Genomic DNA, 5,403 nt, shown 5'->3' on the forward strand with positions numbered 1-5,403 from the left:
TCTCGTGGATCGCCCCCTCTATATATATGTTATATCCAGGACTCTATTTCACACACATTGCATATGTTACATTTTTTGATTGACCCCCCCCCCAAAAACTCTCAAGAACCCACACACTATATCTCTCTAGGTTTGTATCTCTCTCACACAACCCCACGTAGGTGGTGTACGGATACAAGAAGAGAATAGGTGCACCGTGCACGTACTCACGCTTCGTGCCCAGCCACACCCGCGCGGGTACACGGTGGAGCTCATTTCTTTATGAAATGGCAGCCCACGTGCTAATTTGAACGCCTTTAGCGGTTGTTTACCTAGGGAGGTCGTGTACCACGCGTGCACGAAACAAAGTTTGACTTGACGCGTTGCCGCGTTATTTTTAAATAAGGTTATAGAGCTCAATGGCACGTACACAGAATATACAATGATTTTTATGGAGAAAAAGGTAGTCCGCTCACTATATACAATGGAGCCTGCCTGCCTGGTTTGTCGCTCTTCAGAGTATCTCACACAAGGCTGCGGTGGCCTCTCTCTCTCACCGTTGGTCACTGATCCGGCTGCATCCCGTCCGCCGGGGGAAAGGGAGTGCGGTGGCCTCTCTCTCTCTCACCGTTGGTCACTGATCCGGCCGCATCCCGTCCGCCGGGGGAAAGGGAGTGCGGTGGCCTCTCTCTCTCTCTCTCTCATCGTTGGTCACTGATCCGGTCGCATCCCGTCCGCCGGGGGAAAGGGAGGAAGTGCAACGTTTCTCCATTTGACGGCGCCGAGGCAGCACGTCCCGATCTGCGGTACACGCCGTTCTCTCTGACCAAGCTCTGACGCGGCAGGGCCTACGCCACCTGCTCGCAGATTCCGCCCGCCGCCGCTCACCTAGTTACATCCCGACGACCTCCAGGTATCCCCTCCGGCCTTGTTCCACTGCCCGTCTTCCCACGTCGCTGCATGTGGATCTTCCATAGTTCTTTGCCCAAAACGTAGCTCGTCCGACGTACTTTCCATATTGCATTCTCGTCCTCACACCGTTTTAGACAAACACAACTGTGTTGTTATCTTCCCTTAGGACAAGGAATATGCTTCTTTTTTGTCGTCGCATGTGTCATCAACTATTATTGGCCAGTAATTGTTTCCTTTCTACTCGTTTCTATTGCGACCTTTTGGTGAACTGCACAAATCACTTTTTTCTTAAGAGTGTTTTGTGCAGTTGTACTAAAATGTCACACGGGCAACGTCTCTACATTTCAGTGCGACTGCACAAAGGGAGATTGGTTTTGCTCTATCCTCCTCATCCAACTCCGAGCCTAATCTTCTCCAACTAGTTAGTCTTAAGAGAGACTGCAAAGGTGACCGGCTTCTATTTGTGTGTTTATTGTTTCATCAGCAGTCCTCTATTATCGTAATCACACATAATATCTTTGGAACAGGGACGCTCAGCTCTATTTTAGAGGAACTTCACAAAATGATCGGAATGTTGCATGCTCCAGACAGCTACTTTTTTTCCCAACATGCCTTGTTGATTTAGACAGAGCTGGGGGGACGTTGCTGCCAATGAAAGCATGGATCAATTTTAATTTAACACCTTCTCACAACTCTGTCTTCAGTTGTGATGTAATAATTAGCTCTGATCTGCTAATAATTGACATGCATTAGCAAGGAAGTTAGTTTTTTATTGTTTCCGAAAGAGCATCGATGGCAAGACACGCGAAACAAAAGCTGAAAGCTCACACCATTGTACAATTTCATGTCGCTGGAAAATTATTTGTATAGTACGTCAATTATGTAAACAAATGATGGAAGCTTGATAGCATTGCCAGAAGCCTCTTCATCATCCGGGTCCATGTGCCATGCACAAAATTATACTCCTTCGTTCCTAAATATTTGTCTTTTTACAAATTTCAAACGGGCATATTTTAGAGTGTAGATTCACTCATTTTGCTTCGTATGTGTACTCCCTCCGTTCCTAAATATTCTATTCGTCTTTCTAGAGATTTCAACAAGTGACTACATACGGAGCAAAATGAGTGAATCTACACTCTAAAATATGTCTATATACATCCGTATGTGCCAGTCCATTTGAAATCTCTAAAAAGACAAATATTTGAGTAGTCACTCGTTGAAATCTCTAGAAAGACAAATACTCCGGAGTATATTTAAGAACCGAGGGGGTAGTGCACAACCGCATGGGAGACTCAGCCCGGTCGTTGCGCCGCATTAATAGTGAGTAATGAGCAGTCAAATCATAAGCCCCACCTTTCCCATTGTAAGTTGCTCTGAAGAAGCAACCATCAATACGCTCTTCTTTGAATCCGCTCATACTACTCCATCCGTCACTGTTTATACAGCGTGCTTCAGAAAAAAGAAAAAAAATCTGTGGGACCAAGGCGACTAGCGATCGGCTTGAAAAATAGCATTGGTAGTTATAGCACGGCGTCTATTACTAGAGGGAATAATGCGTACACACATGCATGCAGTGCTTCCACCCCGGGTACACACATGCATGCACTTACTCCACTCCGTAGTAGTACAGTACATGGAGAGAAAATTGTGGACTTGATTGCGGTTACCATGCCCTAATTAATTGAGCATTAAACCAAATGCGTCTAAAGTCTCTCTGGTGGTGGAAATGCATTGAGAGAAATGCATCATAATGAAGCGCGCCCTGTAAACTGTGACGGAGGGAGGAGTAGTGTGACGCCCCCGATTTGACCGTACACTAATCATGCACGCAAATGTGTACGATCAAGATCAGGGACTCACGGGAAGATATCACAACACAACTCTAAAACATAAATAAGTCATACAAGCATCATAATACATGCCAGGGGCCTCGAGGGCTTGAATACAAGTGCTCGATCATAGACGAGTCAGCGGAAGCAACAATATCTGGGTACAGACATAAGTTAAACAAGTTTGCCTTAAGAAGGCTAGCACAAACTGGGATACAGATCGGAAGAGGCGCAGGCATCCTGCCTGGGATCCTCCTAACTACTCCTGGTCGTCGTCAGCGGGCTGCACGTAGTAGTAGGCACCTCCAGTGTCGTAGGAGTCATCGTCGACGGTGGCGTCTGGCTCCTGGACTCCAACATCTGGTTGCAACAACCAGGTAGAAAGGAAAGGGGGAAAAGAGGGAGAGAAGCAACCGTGAGTACTCATCCAAAGTACTCGCAAGCAAGGAGCTACACTACATATGCATGGGTATATGTGTAAAGGGCCATATCAGTGGATTGAACTGCAGAATGCCAGAATAAGAGGGGGATAGCTAGTCCTGTCGAAGACTACGCTTCTGGCAGCCTCCATCTTGCAGCATGTAGAAGAGAGTAGATTGAAGTCCTCCAAGTAGCATCGCATAGCATAATCCTACCCGACGATCCCCTCCTCGTCGCCCTGTTAGAGAGCGATCACCGGGTTATATCTGGCACATGGAAGGGTGTGTTTTATTAAGTATCCAGTTCTAGTTGTCATAAGGTCAAGGTACAACTCCGGGTCGTCCTTTTACCGAGGGACACGGCTATTCGAATAGATAAACTTCCCTGCAGGGGTGCACCACATAACCCAACACGCTCGATCCCATTTGGCCGAACACACTTTCCTGGGTCATGCCCGGCCTCGTAAGATCAACACGTCGCAGCCCCACCTAGGCTCAACAGAGAGGTCAACACGCCGGTCTAAATCCTATGCGCGCAGGGGTCTGGGCCCATCGCCCATTGCACACCTTCACGTTGCGTACGCGGCCGGAAGTAGACCTAGCCTAGCAGGCGTTCCAGTCCAATCCGGCACGCGCCGCTCCGTCGCTGACGTCAAGAAGAGCTTCGGCTGATACCACGACGTCGAGTGCCCATAACTGTTCCCGCGTAGTTGGTTAGTGCGTATAGACCAAATGGCCAGACTCAGATCAAATACCAAGATCTCGTTAAGCGTGTTAAGTATCCGCGAACGCCGACCAGGGCCAGGCCCACCACTCTCCTAGGTGGTCTCAACCTGCCCTGTCGCTCCGCCACAAAGTAACAGTCGGGGGCCGTTAGGAACCCAGGCCCACCTCTACCGGGATGGAGCCACCTGTCCTTTCAGCCCCCTCATCAGAGTCACTTGCGGGTACTCAACGAGCCGACCCGACTTTAGTCACCACATGTGTCATGTATATAAAGTATATACCCGTGATCACCTCCCGAAGTGATCACGGCCCAGTAGTATAGCATGGCAGACGGACAAGAGTGTAGGGTCACTGATGGAACACTAGCATCCTATACTAAGCAGTGGGATAGCAGGTAAGGGTAACAACTGTAGCAACAATGACAGGCTATGCATCAGGATAGGATTAACAAAAAGCAGTAACATGCTACACTACTCTAATGCAAGCAGTATAGAGAAGAATAGGCGATATCTAGTGATCAAGGGGGGGGGGCTTGCCTGGAAGCTCAGCCGAGAATGAGGGTTCGTCAACACCGTAGTCGATCGGGGGTCGCCGGCAGTCTCGGGGTCTACCGGAAAGAAGTAATGAAGGGGGAACACAATAAATAACAGAGCAACCAAAGCATCACAAAACATAACGAGGCAATACGCAGTGCTAGGTATGCCCTAACGCGGTAGTAAGTGATACCGGCGAAGGGGGGAAACATCCGGGAAAGTATCCCCGGCGTTTCGCGTTTTTGGACAGATGGACCAGAGGTGAAATGTTGCACGTTTGCTATGCTAGGGATGTGTGGCGGACGAACGGGCTACGTATCCGGATTCGTCTTGTTGTTCTGAGCAACTTTCATGTACAAAGTTTTTCCATCCGAGTTACGGATTATTTTATATTCATTTTTAAAGATTTAAATCAATTTATAAATTATTATTATTAATTTAATCCGAAAATGCAATTATGACGTCAGCATGATGTCAGGGTGATGTCAGCAGTCATCTAGTCAGTTGACCTAGTCAAACTGACATGTGGGTCCCGCTGTCATTGTCTAAGACTAACTAAGCAGGTTTAATTAGTTTAGTTAATTGATTAGGTTAATTAAACTCAATTAATTAAGTTAATTAATTTAGTTAATTAATTAATTAATTAATATTTTTATTTATTTTTTAATTTTTTTAATTCCTTTTTTTAAACGTCTCAGGGGGCGAGGCCCCCCTATCAGTGGCCTAGAGGGGCCATAGCGGGTGTGGCAATTCGGGCGTAGCCGGGCGGAGGCGCTCGGGCGTGGGCGCCCGAAGGCAGACCCAGAGCGCAGCGAGCGTTCGCCGGAGCGCGACCAGGGGGCGGAGGTGGGACGGCGAGCGGCGGCAGCCACTGCGGGAACCGCAAGGGGGCCAGGGCGAAAGCGGACGGGGCGACGGAGGCGTCCGGAGGCAGCAGCGGGAGGGAGTGGCCGCAGGCGAGGCGCGTCGGCGCGGGGCGACAGGCGCGGCCAGACGGAGTGGCGG

This window comes from Triticum aestivum, chromosome 3D (genome assembly GCF_018294505.1).
Source record: "Triticum aestivum cultivar Chinese Spring chromosome 3D, IWGSC CS RefSeq v2.1, whole genome shotgun sequence".
In the NCBI taxonomy this organism is placed as follows: Eukaryota; Viridiplantae; Streptophyta; class Magnoliopsida; order Poales; family Poaceae; genus Triticum; species Triticum aestivum.